Raw genomic sequence first — 15,551 nt, 5'->3', positions numbered from 1 at the left:
ATCACTATCACCTGTAATAATTAAGTCATCCACATAGATGACTATGATGATCAAACCTACATCTCCCTTTCTCACATAAAGTGAGTGATCAGCATCGGAGACATAAAAGACAATATTGACAAGATACTCTCTGATCTTGTCAGACCATGCTCTAGGTGCTTGCTTGAGCCCATAGAGCGCCTTCTTCAACCTGCACACATATGTGGGATGCTTTAAATCCTCATAACTTGCTGGCTGATCCATATACACTTCTTCTTGCAAATCACCATGCAAGAAGGCATTCTTCACATCCATTTGCCGCAATCTCCAACCTTTGGCTACTGTCAAAGCAATCACACATCTAACAGTTGCCATCCAAGCAACTGGACTGAAGGTTTCATCATAATCTATGCCATATGTCTAGGCATAGCCTTTTGCAACCAGCCTAGCTTTGTACCTACTAATAGAACCATCTACATTGTGCTTAATCTTGTAATCCCACGTACATCCAATAGCTTTCTTGCCCTTCGGCAATGATACTAGATCCCAAGTCTTATTGGCCTCTAATGCAGCCATCTCCTCATCCATTACTGCGTCCCAATGAGCATGACCAACAGCCTCCTCAAAACATGTGGGCTCAACATCCTCAACTAGTTTCACTATATAAGCATAATGGTGAGCTACATAACCTTCAAAACCAAATCTTTTAACAAGGTATCTGACCCTGCTAGATCTGTGTACCACCGAATCACTCAATGGAGCCTTTACATTATTATGAGCTCTCTGTACACCTGGTGTCTTGACAGAAAGAATACCAAGCTCATCATCAAAGCTCTTTGAGCCACTGAAGTCTTCATCAAGAACTGCATCAATGCCATCTGACACTTTATTCTTTCCTTTGTCTTTACCTGTAGTGCTACTAGATGCACCTGAAGATGTAGAGCTACTCCTTAGTCTCCCAAACCAAGGACTACCAGATAATGTCTCTGGTCCACTAAGAGTCCGTGATTCTTGCTTTTTAGCCTGCACATGAGTGTCATGATCATCATCATCATCCAATGTATCACCACTAGATGCATACCAACTACTCATTTCATCAAAGATGACATCCCTGCTCACTCTGAACTTACATGTGACAGGGTTATAACAGCGATGCCCTTTCTGCTTTAAAGAGTATCCAATAAAGATAAACTTTTCAGCCTTTGGATCCAGTTTCTTCCGCAACTCATCTGGCACATGAACATACGCAATGTAGCCAAACACTTTCAAGTGTGAGACATCAGGGTTCTTACCTGTAAAACATTATTTGGGGGTCATACCATGAACTGCAACTATGGGAGTTCTGTTCATAATATAAACAGCAGTGTGAACAACTTCAGACCAAAAATGCTTAGGCATATTCTTTTCAACCATCAAGGCACGTGTAACTTCTGCAATATGCTTGTTTTTCATTTCTACAACCCCATTTTGCTGTGGGGTATACCTGCATGTGAACTGTCTCTTTATCCCATGAGACCTCAGAAAATCACTGAACTCATTCGAGAGGTACTCTCCCCCTCCATCTAACCTCAAGCACTTTACTTTCAAGCATGTTTCTCTTTCAACTGTAGCCTTGAAAGTTCTAAAATGCTCAAATGCTTCACTCTTTTCCTTCATAAAATATACCCACAACTTTCTAGAACAATCATCAATGAATGTGACAAAGTATGAACTACCTCCAAGAGATGCATTTTGTGCAGGCCCCCAAATGTATGTATGCACAACATCAAGGATATTTCTGCTTACATCTCTGTCATGTGAAAAGGGTTGTCTTGCCTGCTTACCAAACTAACATGCTTCGCATACCTTATGAAATTCTGCAACTCTAAATGTAGGCAAACCTGTAACCAACCCTTTGGACTGCATTAATTTCAGTCTTTGTACATTTGCATGTCCAATGCGTTTGTGCCAAATTTCAATGTCTACAACAACACCTTTTCCTTTAGCATACATAGCAGCATTCATAGTAGGAATTCTAGCATCCAAAGTAAACATACATCCAACTCTACTTCCCTTTGCTACTAACCTGCACTTGTCATTGAAGTCTTCTACAAAGCAGCCCTTTGCATTAAATTTGACTTGCAGCCCTTGCTCTACCATTTGACCAACTGACACCAAGTTCTTTGTAATAGATGGCACATGTAATACATCTGAAAGACTCTTTGTCTTACCATCATGCAAGGACAAGGGAACTTTTCCAATGTGTGAAATTAGGTGGCATGAATCATCATCTGTCTGCACATAACCTGCATTTTGCAAATCTTGCATCTCTCCAAACCATTCGGTATGGCTAGTCATATGATTGGATGCACCTGAATCAACATACCAAACATCATCATGTGTTCCCTTTCCTATAACAACATTCAGCATATGCTGCATAACAAACAGACGTTCATTTTTATCTTCATTCTGTCGTGAAGACGATGCATAGTTTCCTTGCTGCAACTTACCACTGTGGATATCATCTTTCTTAGCATAACATTGGGCTGAAATATGACCTCTTTTCCCACAATAGTGACACACAATACCAAAATTGTTAGAGCCTCTGTTTTGCCATCCACCTCTTCCTCTAAAGCTCCCCTGCCTCTAAAGTTACCAGATCTCCTGAAACCTGCATATCACCAAATTGCTGATTCAATCTGTTTTGCTGGTTGTCACTACCACGTCCTGTACCACGGCCTCTTGAAGAGAACCTGCCATGTCCCCTTCCTGAAGTGGAATAAAAAGCTTGGACATGTTCACCACTTCTTTCAGAGGTCTCACTCTGCATATTGATCTCTTCAGTGATCATAAGGGATACCAACTCATCGAAATCTAGAAATGGCTTTCTGACATATACGGAAGTTACAAAAGACTTCCAAGCCTTTTCATTGTTAAGTCCACCCAAGGTAGAAGACACCAAATCATCATCATCAGGCATTGTATCAATCACTGCAAAGGCATCTGCAATGCTTCTTACCTTCAGTGCTGCATACTCATTGATAGACATCTTCCCTTTCTTCAATGTATTCAACTCTTTCTTGAGTTGAATCTTTCGTGCCTTTGTATTTACAGAAAACATACTTTCAACTATGGTCCAAGCTGCATATGAATTCTCTGCATTTCTAATGTATCCCAACATATTATTGTCAATTACTGCAGACAACCAATAAATGACATTTTTATCTTTTGCATTCCATTCCTTCCGTGCCTTTGTCTCTTCTGCAGTTGGAGGATCACTCACCTCCAGCTCCTTTTTTTCACCTGAAACAAACTCGGAGAGGCCTTTTCCAATAAAGAAATTCGTGACATGGAACTTCCATGAAGGGTAGTTGTTCTTGTCGAGCTTCTCAATGATTCGACCTGTAGTGCACAACAATACACCAGACAGCCTTTTTCATTGTTTGCTCAACAATACATGCAATCTGCAACCTGTTTGCAGATAAACCTTGTGTTTACTCACTGGTAAACACTTTGAACTTACAGATCTGAAATCTGTAACCTGCGCACCCACTTTCGGTCAATACAATCGAAGTCACAGTGTACCTTGAAACTGCTGTCTGCAACCTTGCAGCTCTAAAACGGGCCCTGAAACGGTCTTAGATGCCCAAAATAACTGCGGGACCAAATCTCATTGCAATTTGAGATTTTTGCTCGACTCTGCTTCTGGTGCCTCCACAGGCACTATCCAAGAGAAAGAGTGGAAGAATGGGAGAGCTTCTTACCCATGGCTTGCTTGCTCGAACCTTGCTTCTTCTCCTTCGCTTCAGCCTTCAAAATCAGCCTCTCTCGGTGGCGTAGCTCTAATACCATGTCAAGAATCGTTTGGTGGGGGACTTGCTCAAGATGCTGCGCCGAACACACACAGAATGCACAAGGAGAAAGCTCACTCAAGAGACAAGAAGAGAGATGGAGGCCAAAACGTTTTCTTGCTGATTTCTTCTTCTTTCACACTCTTTACAACGTACACAAAGTATAGATAAGATACAACATAAAAGAAGGTGGCCTACTAAGTCAAACAATGCATAACCGACTACACTAATCGACTAGCACTATAACTATGCCAGCTGTAAATAGGTGTAACAACCTAAATATAGTAAGTAATGAGTCAGTGGCCATGTGAGAGTCATAATGACCACTGACGTTGTCGTGCTGCTGCGCATCCGAGTCGTATACACCTCCATTTCTTTTGTTGTGCATTTGTTTTATTTTCTCTGTGTGATTCATTGTTTGTGTGATGCATTTCGATAATCCGCATCCAATGTATATATTCCCTTAGTGCAAATGTATGATTTTGTTTGGATGCATGATGTGTGTGCGTTAGAAAAATATGAATAATGATTCCAAAGGACATTATCAAGCTGATAATTTTAATGATGAACTCCAAGAAAAGTGCAGGCACCGATGGAATACTTTGCCATCCAATCTTCAAGGCCGAAGTTGCAGTTGTGCGTAGATCACCCATCACAAAGCTGTATGTTAATGGGGCGATTGATGACTCCAAAAATACCCTAAAAGAAAGGCTCAGAGGTGGATGGTGTTGCAGAAAAAGTAGTAAAAGGGGTCTTGAAGGTTAGCTAAAACTAAGCACTGATTCCCATTTGGATTTTTCAAAGAGCAAACTGGCAGAATTGGAGATTAGCGTCAAAGCTAAAGGTGTAAAAGGTTATTTAAGGAGGAAGAGGGAAAACCTATATTTGGGTTTTAAACTGCTTTTGGAGGGAGAAAAGCAGGTTGTTTTGGAGGGGAGGAATGGTTTTTGATTTCGATGGCTAGAATGATGTGGAGGGGCCCTATTTTCTCCTGGTATTTTGCATGCAGTTAATGGCATGGAACACTAAAAACAGAGGAAGAGAGATCGAAAGGAAAAAAGACAAAGGAGATTCAGGAATCAAGAGGAAAGCAAGAATCGGAAGACAATGCAAAAGGGGGTGCTTGGCATACGAAGGGAGGAGTCTAAAGATGGATGAGGATCAGAGAGGTTGAGAAAACTCAGCATATGGTGGGGGGGAAGCTATAGGTTGCGCTTTCTGGTAGACATTATACAGTGGAAAAGGAAATAGTGGACCTTGGCCTTAATCGAGATCTCTTCTACTGAAACGATTTTCTGATGATTATGGCAAAAAGTCCAAGCTTGGATTCTCCATTTATCCTTCACCTCAGGTCTCTACAGCTGTAGTGGAGCCTTACAACAGTGTGCTCTCCACTCACTCCCTATTAGAGCATACAGATGTTGTTGTACGTTGGTCAAAGTGGAACTATAGACATCATTCGTATATTGTTTGTTGCATTTAATCATTGGTTACAGGACAAAAGTCCCGACCTGTTGAGCAGCAGTGGATCTTCGTCCATGTCCTTATTTTCCTATTTCTCTTCCCTGCAGCACTCAACTTTTAGTTACTGAAGCAACGTATCAACAGCAGAAGCGTGTGGAGTAAAGCAAAGGTGAGAAACATCACTACAGGCCATGTGAGAGATCCTCTCTCTCTCAAAGATCTAGCTCAGAAAGGCCGGGATGGTTGACTAACATGGAATTTGCAGTCTCTCTCAATTGTACCAGGGGCTTCTCCTAGATCTGATTTGAGCAGACCTGTGATGTCAGAGAAACAACCTCTAAGAAGAGTGAATGCAAAAGATGATGAGGAAGTTGCTTTTCTTCTGATGTATCTGTCCTCTGGTCCAACAAAACAACGGACTTTTTGCTCTCTTCGAAGGCGCTGCTCTCTTCGAAGGCGCTCTGTGTACATGACGAATCATGATTGTATTACTACAACTAATGCTGCCCTTTTTAATTAATGATATACTAGTGAACAAACGCTGAAATTCATCCCCAGGTGAGCAACACAGAGCTCATCGCTGAGCTGAATGGATCCGATCCCAAAACAGAGATTAAAATTTCTGGTCAACTTTTGGCCTTTACTATGAAGAACATTGAAGGATGAATTGAAGGTGCAGATCAACAATATAGTCTCCATGGTTATTTTTGTCAATCAGTTTTTGCATATGGAGTTCACAATCAGTATATATGACATACCATCTCACAAGTTTTCAATTTTTGTACACACCAGGATGTTGAGAACATTCAATTTCCTGGATGTAATGAGACTTGAAGCAAATCCATTCCTATCAGTGACTGATCCTCTCCATTTCTGGCATTGATGGAAACGCTCTCCACATAGATGACACCCTTGTTACTGTGTCAACACTCACAGCCTGGTTTCTCTGCAGTAAGGATGCCTAGTTTTCTTCCCATGTTATAAACAAATTGTCACTGGTGCTGTTTCTAAAATCAACTACGGTTAGAGAGGGGAAACAACTGTTTATTCTGCATAGAATTTTGCCATATATGTATTATTCAGCATTCAGAAGTTAAGGTGCAGACAGGTCTTGTTCCTATTCGTTGACCTCAATTTGGGTGCATTCAAACACTTGGTCTTGATCAGTGCCTGCCTATTCTCTCTCAGAAATGGTATGATCTCTATAACAAAAGGCTAATAGAGGAAAGGATGCTTGAAGCTGAAAGGGTCTAGTGACCATTCTGAAGTTGTTGAGCTCTTATGAACAGGCGATATCTATTATTGGCAAAACTGAACTCGAACATCTGAATGTAAAGCTGGATATGTACAGCTTTTTTTGATCATGGTCCTCATGTAACTCACTTGATAAGGAATATAGTGACTTTGGCATCAAATATTTGAGTTTTTCTTGTTAGCCTCATTTCTTGTTGTATCTTGAACCCCGTGTTCTGCAGCCTTTGCGTGAACTCTACGACAACGTGCTAAGTGTAGACGTGTGGACCCATCTAACCAGGCGGTCCATCATCAATGTCCACATGTGTTGAGCTTGTCATCTCAACAATAACAGGTCAAGATCCCCATAACAATGTTTGTGGTTATGCCGAGAAATTCAAGAAAGTATTCCGTAAGTTGCAACCCTATATTCCTATTTTACTTGTTTATTTGTTGCAATACCTTTTGAATAGGCTAGACTTTAACATTCAAGTGCAGTTGAGCAATGTTGCTCTTGCTGACATTGATATGGCTATTATAAGAGAAGAAGAGGTAGAATCCTGATAACAAGTGGCCAATACCTCTAGGGCAAACTGAAATCTAAGTTTAGGGCTTGGAAATACTTTGGCATTGAGGAATGGAGGTCAAGGGATGCCCATGAGTCCTCCTAATGGGATAAAAAACATGATTCAAAATGTGCCTATGTTGGCAGCTCCTTTCAGTGTGCCCATGCCTATGGCTAGTCAAATGTCTCCACCAAGTGTTGGAAGCCAAACGATAAATCCAACCGTTGTTCCAAGAAATCAATAACCAATTCCCATTCAAGTGGTTAGGCCACTGGAATGATAGGTAGACTATCATAGTTGTGAGTCAAGTGCATCGAATATCCTTGTGGTGGCAAAGTTAAGGATATGATGAAGCACTATAGTGACATCATTACCAAACAATATAGGCAAATAGCTATGACGTCAATGTTCTTAAAAAGCAATAGAATTTGATAGGGATTCGACACCCTAAAGAGGGTATTCAACTGTAAGTGGTGTGACGGCAAACATTTCCCTAGGAATTGTCTAAATTTTAAATGTGACATATGCAAAAAGTCTAGCCAATTAGCTAGTACATGTTGGAGCAAGATTAGCTCTCTCCAACAAGGAAGTAAACAGTTAGGTCCATTTAACTATCGAGTGCATGGAACTAATCTTCAGCAAGATGAGGGACCAAAACAAATGCTACAAAGAGGGAAAGCTATGGTAGAGGAACTGCCTAATGGCAATGGAGTCAGCCTTATAAAGGCTTCTTGTATCAATTGCACTATAGCTTCTAATCTACGAGTCATTATGAGAGGTCAAAGGGGTAAAGAAGCCAATAAAGATGAGATAAAACATATCAAGGGAAACCCTAAGAAAGATGATAAGGGGACGCAAGTTCTTAATCCCGATATGGAAGGCATAACTCTAAAGGCCGTAGATGGTAAAGTTGACCCCAAGAAGGATAAGGAGATGCCAAAGAAGAAGGAAAATGCCAAGAAAGAGGCACCAAAGTTGGTTCAAATGTCAGGATTGTGGGAGAGAAGGAAGGAGTCTCGCTTGAAGCTTTCTTGCTTGCACAATGGGGGAAGACACACAAGGGTGGAGGCTGAAAACAGTTTTCCTCTTCTTAGTTGTGTAAGCCAAAAGAACTCTAGTACAAAGAAATAGAAGAACCCTATATATGGGTCTCAAACCAAACTCAACTAACTAAGGTGGCATACTAACTGAGCCACGAACTAGAGTAGATAAGGATAGCTATCATGTAGCTATTATTCATGGGCGGTGTACCAACCGCATCTGCAACTGACAAGTCGGTGACATAAATATACAACGGTCACCCTGGCGTATCACGAGTGGAGCTCGATATCTCAACACTCCCCCTCGAGCTCAATCCCAATTCCTGCACACCAAGCAGGTCTCTGAACTTGCGCAGCTTCTCTGCGCCCAATGCCTTCGTGAATATGTCAGCTACCTGATCCTCTGTGCTGACATAAACTAGATCAATAAGACCTAGTAAAACCCTCTCTCGCACATAGTGATAATGCACCTCAATGTGCTTTGTTCTAGCATGATAGACTGGGTTATTTGCCAAGTGTATACTACTCATGTTGTCACAATAAATGACAACTGGCCCATCTATAGACTGATGCATATCATAAAGTAGCTTATGCAACCAAGCTACCTCACATGCAGCCATTGCTGCACCCCTGTACTCAGCCTCTGTGCTCGACAAGGCAACTGTAGGCTGTTTCTTGCTGCTCCAAGTGACTGCAGCACTCCCAAAAGAGAATACATATCCACTGGTAGATCGTCTATCAGAAATACTACCAGCCCAATCAGCATCAGTGTATCCATGCAACTGTATCTGAACCCCAGTCTCATAAAATAGTCCATACTGCAATGTGGACTTCACATACCTGAGTACGCGTCTAGCCGCATCCAAATGCGATTTCCTTGGAGCCTGCATAAACTGACTTACCAATCCAACAGCATAGCTCAAATCTGGCCTGGTAATAGTCATATAAATCAAACTTCCTACTATGCGTCTGTACATAGTAGGGTCTTCTAGAAGCTCACCTGCATCTGTGCTCAGCTTCACATTTTGCTCCAAAGGAACTGAAATAGGCTTACAGCCTGTCATCCCATATTTGGACAGCATGTCCAATCCATACTGCCTCTGCAAGAGCTGTATCCCACTTGGTGATCTAATCACCTCAATGCCCAAGAAATAACGCAGCTCTCCCAAATCCTTCATCTCAAACTTCTGCTTCAATAGCATTTTTACATGAAGGATATCTTCATCACTGTCACCTGTCATAATCAAATCATCAACATAAATGACAAGCAGCATAATACCTTTCTCTGTTTTTCTCACATAAAGTGAGAAATCTGCCTTGGAAATCTGAAAGCCAATAGTGACAAGATACTGTCCTATCTTGTCAGACCATGCTCTAGGTGCTTGCTTCAAGCCATACAAGGCTTTCTTCAACCTGCAAACAAACTCAGGATGAACAGCATGCACATAACCTGGTGGCTGCTCCATATAGACCTCTTCTTGCAAATCACCATGCAAGAAGGCATTCTTTACATCCATCTGATGTAAAGACCATCCTTTTGATGCAGCCATAGCAATGACTGCTCTTACGGTTGCCATCCTTGCAACCGGACTAAATGTTTCTTCATAGTCAATGCCATATGTTTGTGCATACCCCTTGACTACTAATCTTGCCTTGTATCTGTTCACAGAACCATCAGCATTGTGCTTTACCTTATAAACCCACTTACAGCCAATTGCATTCTTACCTTTAGGCAAAGGTACTAACTCCCATGTAGCATTTGCTTCCTTCCAAGGCATCCATTTCTTCATCCATGGCTTTCTCCCATTTTTCTTTTCCCATGGCTTGCTCAAAAGATGTGGGTTCTGGTTCCTGTATCACTTTGACCATATATGCATAGTGAATGGCTGTAAATCCATCATATTTCATCCTATCCACAGGATACCTAGCTCTTGTAGACCTGCGCAAAGTAGGTTCACTCCCAGGTGCTCTCAAAACATCCCTGGTCTTCCTTACTCCAGGTGTAACAATAGAAGGAATACCCAACTCATCATCAATGCTCTGTTCTGAGCCACTGGAATCACCATCCACATAAGAGTGACCTGCATTCACATCAAACATGGGCTGATCAACCTTCTCTTTTCCTTTTCGTGATACCTGCATACCACTATCTGCATTGCTTTGAGAAGATTCTCCTGATCTCAATCTGCCTGTCCATGGCGAAGAATGTGAACCACTGCTAGAGGACGCTCCAGGTCCACTAATATTTTGTGACTGCTGCTGTGAATTCTGTGTAGCATTACCATTTTGTGCATCTTCATCATCAATCACATTTACTGGTTTATACCAGCTACTCATCTCATCAAAAACAACATCTCTGCTCACTGTAAACTTACGAGTAGAAGGGTTATAGCATCTATACCCTTTTTGCTGCAGAGAGTAACCAATAAAGATGCACTTCTCAGCTTTTGGATCCAACTTGGATCTCAGCTCATCTGGCACATGTACATAGGCAATGCAACCAAAAATTTTCAAATGAGAAATATCTGGTTTCCTACCAGTATACCTCTCCTCTGGAGTCATTCCATGTATTGCTGCAGTGGGAGTCCTGTTCATTATGTAGACTGCTGTAGCAACTGCTTCAGCCCAATAAAAATCTGGCAAGTCTTTTTCATTGAGCATGGCACGAGATACCTCTCCAATATGCCTGTTTTTCCTTTCTGCAATTCCATTTTGTTGTGGGGTATAACTGCATGAATATTGCTGCTTTATGCCATGCTCCTGCAAGAACTTTGCAAACTCATTTGAGAGGTACTCTCCCCCTCCATCTGACCTTAGGCATTTTATCTGCAAGCCTGTTTCTTTTTCAACCATAGCTTTAAGAGTTTTGAAATGCCCAAAAACTTCACTTTTCTTTTTCATAAAATACACCCAAACTTTTCTGCTATAGTCATCAATAAAACTGACAAAATAATGACAGCCTCCAAGAGATGCAGCTTTAGTTGTCCACACATCAGAGTGAATTAATTCCAATGGCTTCTCACTCTCTTGAACATGTCTAGGAAATGGTTTCCTTGCCTGTTTTCCAAACTGACAGGCTTCACATACCTTATGCATTTCTGCAACCTTGAATTTGGGCAATCCTGCAACAATATTTTGGGCCTGCATTGATTTAAGTCGCTGTACATTAACATGACCAATGCGTTTATGCCAGATATCAATATCTGCAACTACACCGGTCCCATGTGCAAACATTGCTGCACTCAATTCAGGCATATCTGCATCCAATGTAAACATTCTGCCATTCTTCTTTCCTTTTGCTATCAAGCGACCTTTATTTTTCATATCCTCAACAAAGCATCCATGACGATTAAATCTGACCTGCAAGCCCTGTTCAACCATTTGACCAACTGAAACCAGATTCTTGGTGATATTCGGGACATGAAATACATCGGACAGGTATTTCTTTTTCCCACCCTGCATAGACAAGGGAATTTTTCCAATCTGCACAATAGGATGTGCAGTATCATCACCAGTCTCCACAAATCCTGGTTTTTCCATTTTCCTTGCATCCTCCATCCATTCTGCATGACCTGTCATGTGGTTTGATGCACCTGAGTCAACATACCATACATCATTGCTTTCTTCTGCACTTGTCATAGAATTGTTCATGTGCTGCACCATGAACAAATGCTCATTTCTGTCATCACCCTGTCTACTAGAAGATGCATAATTCCCTTGTTGCAGTTTTCCATTCATGATGTCATTCTGCTTTTTATAGCAGTCTTTAGCCATATGACCCATTTTACCACAGTAGTAGCATTCAACATTACTGTTTGCATTTTGGCCTCTTTGCCATCCACCACGACCTCTTTGGCTCCCCCTGCCTCTAGAGTTACCACGTCCTCCTCCATAGGACTGGTTTTCTTGAGTTTGCTGCATATTCTGATTTCTGCCACGGCCTCCAAATCGGCCTCCTCTACCTCTGCCTCTACCTCTTCCAGCATTTGAGTAGAAGACAGCTTCTTTTGAAGTTCCTCCTGAAGAAGATGCACCACCATTTCTCTGTTCCTCAGAAATTAGAAGAGCAATCAACTCCTCAAAATCAGGAAATCTTTCACGAACTGAAATGGATGTCCGAAACTGTGCATAATCCTTTCCTAGACCATTCAAGGTCACGGAAACTAAATCATCATCTTCCACTGGCGACCCAATGGAAGCAAGTGCATCTGCAATCTTCTTCACCTTCATGTGGTAGTCGTTGATGCTCATACTTTCTCTTTGCACATTATGCAACTCTTGCTTGAGCTGCATTTTCCTCGCTTGCGTATTTGTGCTATACATTTTTGACAGAGTATCCCATGCCTCCTTTGGCGTACTTGCATCCTGAATATGCACAATCATAGAGTCTGAAATGCTGATAGACAGCCAATACATAACTTTCCTGGCTCTCTCATGCCATGCTTTAAATGCCTGCATTTGCTGTTGATTGGGAACATCAGGAAGAACCGGTTCTTCTTCATTTCCTGCAACAAATTCCCAATATCCTTTTCCCATAAGGAAATTCGTCATTCTAAACTTCCATGCCTGGAAGTTGTTCTTGTCAAGCTTTTCAGTGACAATCTGTGAAAGAGAATCAGACGCCATTACAGAATACTGCAAGAAATTCTGTCACTGCAAAAAACACAGCTTCACCCTCACAAGGGCAAATCTGCAAAACTGGCGAAAGTGGTATTTGACCACACAGTCACTTCCTAGTGACGATTTTTCATAAACAGGAACCAAGGATGATTCTGAAACTCCCAATGTCTCTGCGCACAAGCATACGATGCAATTTCTACAATAACTTTTCACCGACCTGTAGAACAGTGGTCGCACAGCATAAAACTGAGCCTTTTCTTGAGTGCGTGCAGAAAACTTCCGTCTGCAAAACAGGCCCCGAAATGGCCTCAAATCAAAAAAACAAGGTCGCCGAGGGCTAAAGCCCTCGCCCGCAGCATATACTGCCCTCTTGCTTCACCGCGAAGGGCATCTCAACCTGAGACAATGCACTCCTGCAATTTTCGGCTGTGCTACCTGCAGAGATCTGCTCCCAAAACAGAAAATGAAAGCAACACTGCTCCTCTTACCAGACCACCGCGAGCTTGGCTTGCTTTCTTGAGCTCCTTACCACGAACAAGGCTCTGATACCATGTCAGGATTGTGGGAGAGAAGGAAGGAGTCTCGCTTGAAGCTTTCTTGCTTGCACAATGGGGGAAGACACACAAGGGTGGAGGCTGAAAACAGTTTTCCTCTTCTTAGTTGTGTAAGCCAAAAGAACTCTAGTACAAAGAAATAGAAGAACCCTATATATGGGTCTCAAACCAAACTCAACTAACTAAGGTGGCATACTAACTGAGCCACGAACTAGAGTAGATAAGGATAGCTATCATGTAGCTATTATTCATGGGCGGTGTACCAACCGCATCTGCAACTGACAAGTCGGTGACATAAATATACAACGGTCACCCTGGCGTATCACGAGTGGAGCTCGATATCTCAACATCAAAGACCAAAGGAGAGAATGTTCTAGCGAGAATAGAGATCTCTTACTAGTTATCATGAATTTGATTTAGCGAGCTTTGTTTGCGAACTTAATCTATATATAAACCTCCTATAGTTGATTAAGTTGTCTCTACGAACGCGTAAATAAATTAAGAAGATTCTTTGCATTGGGTATATTTGTTGAGCCCTTGTAAATAGTGTGAGTAGGAGACGATTGGTTTGAACATGGTGAAAAGCTTTGTTCGAGGGTAGCAACATATGTTCATGAAATATTAGTGGGTCATGCTATTGTGGACAGAGTATCCTCCGTCAACATTATGAGTTTGGAATTGATCGAGAGGCTGGGATTAGAAATAAAAAAAGATGCCTCCATGATTCTCCAAATGGCTAATGACAGTTTAATACAACTTGAAGGTTGCATTACTAAAGTCCATGTAACCGTTGCGAATGTGGAATGCATTTTGGACTTTAGAGTCATTAGGTTTGTAGGGCGACTTAGCTATCAAGTATTGCTAGGCAGGCCATGGATCTTACAAGGAGACTGTCAGGTTGATATACTCGCTGGTTGGTTAATCTTTGGTAGAGGTGCTAATAGACGTGTAGTAGTAGATGCTTACCCTAAATTTCCTCAAACTGAGAGAGTTCCTTTATCCTCATCACAATTAGACACATTAGATGCTCCATCTATTAATGAGATGTCATCAAGTGACAAATCCAATGAGGGGTCCACTTTATAGAGTATATCTATCAAGGAACTTTGAATGAGCCGATAGAGGCTCATGAGAGGATAAGAGATGTGGGCATAATTGAGCTAGACCTTGGCACATTGAATAATTTACGGCCAATTAAATTAGGGTCCATTCTCAATTTCGAAGGAAGGAAGGACTATGTGTCCTTGACTCAAGAATTCCACGATATCTTTGCTTGGAATTATGACAAGCTAAGAGGCATTCCTCCCAACCTTGATGTTCATACCATTCCCCTAAAGGAAGATAGCTCCTATGTGCATCAAAAAATATGGTGTATACCTTTTGAATTAAGGGACATGATTTTGGAAGATTTGACAAAATTGCAAAAAGTGGGTTTGATATTTCGAATTCAATATGCAAATTGGTGCTCACCAGCAGTTGTTATAAAGAAGAAGAATAATAATCAAATTCGGCTTTGCCTAGACTTCAGGGAGCTTAATAAGAAGATTGTTAAGGAATACTATACATTGCAATTGATTTATCAGATTTTAGATCAATTAGTGAGTAGGAAAATCTACTCATTTATGGATTGCTTTGTTGGATACAACCAAATGGCTATTACAGAGGAAGACAAATTGAAAATGACATTTATCACTATCTTTGATACTTTTATGTATCATGTGATGGTTTTTGGATTACACAATACGCCTGGTTCTTGGCAACGAATAGTTGGTAAGACTTTTGGTGACATCTCTCTAGAGGAGTGAAAAGTTTTTATCAATGATCTAGGGGCGGCAACCACAAGGGAAAGACAATTGATCATTTTAAGAAAATATTTTGAGTGTTGGAGACAGTTTTGCATTACTCTTGATCCACGGAAGTGCATCTTTGGGGTGCCCCATGGATTATTGTTGGGCCATGTGGTTAGTTCAGTTAGTATTCTATATATTTTTAGCATCCACAATGCATAATATCAGCTGCTATTTAGCCCAAATTTGGGACGAGAAATGGTATCATCCAATAGATTTTGCTAGAAGAAAGTTGGGGATATCTGAAGTCAACTATACTTATGTGGAGAAATTGCGCCTTGGAATGGTTTTCACAATGAATAAATTTAAGAATTATATTCTCTATGAGAAGCTAGTATTTTTTATGAAGGCGGAAGGACATAGACTGTTGATGAACAAGTTGTAGTCACCTAACCGTTTCACAAAATAGTTAATCACT

Source organism: Lygodium microphyllum, chromosome 13 (assembly GCF_053477565.2).
Source record: "Lygodium microphyllum isolate KBCC chromosome 13, Lygodium_microphyllum_v1.1.10, whole genome shotgun sequence".
Taxonomy (NCBI): domain Eukaryota; kingdom Viridiplantae; phylum Streptophyta; class Polypodiopsida; order Schizaeales; family Lygodiaceae; genus Lygodium; species Lygodium microphyllum.
This window is presented reverse-complemented; position numbering follows the sequence as displayed.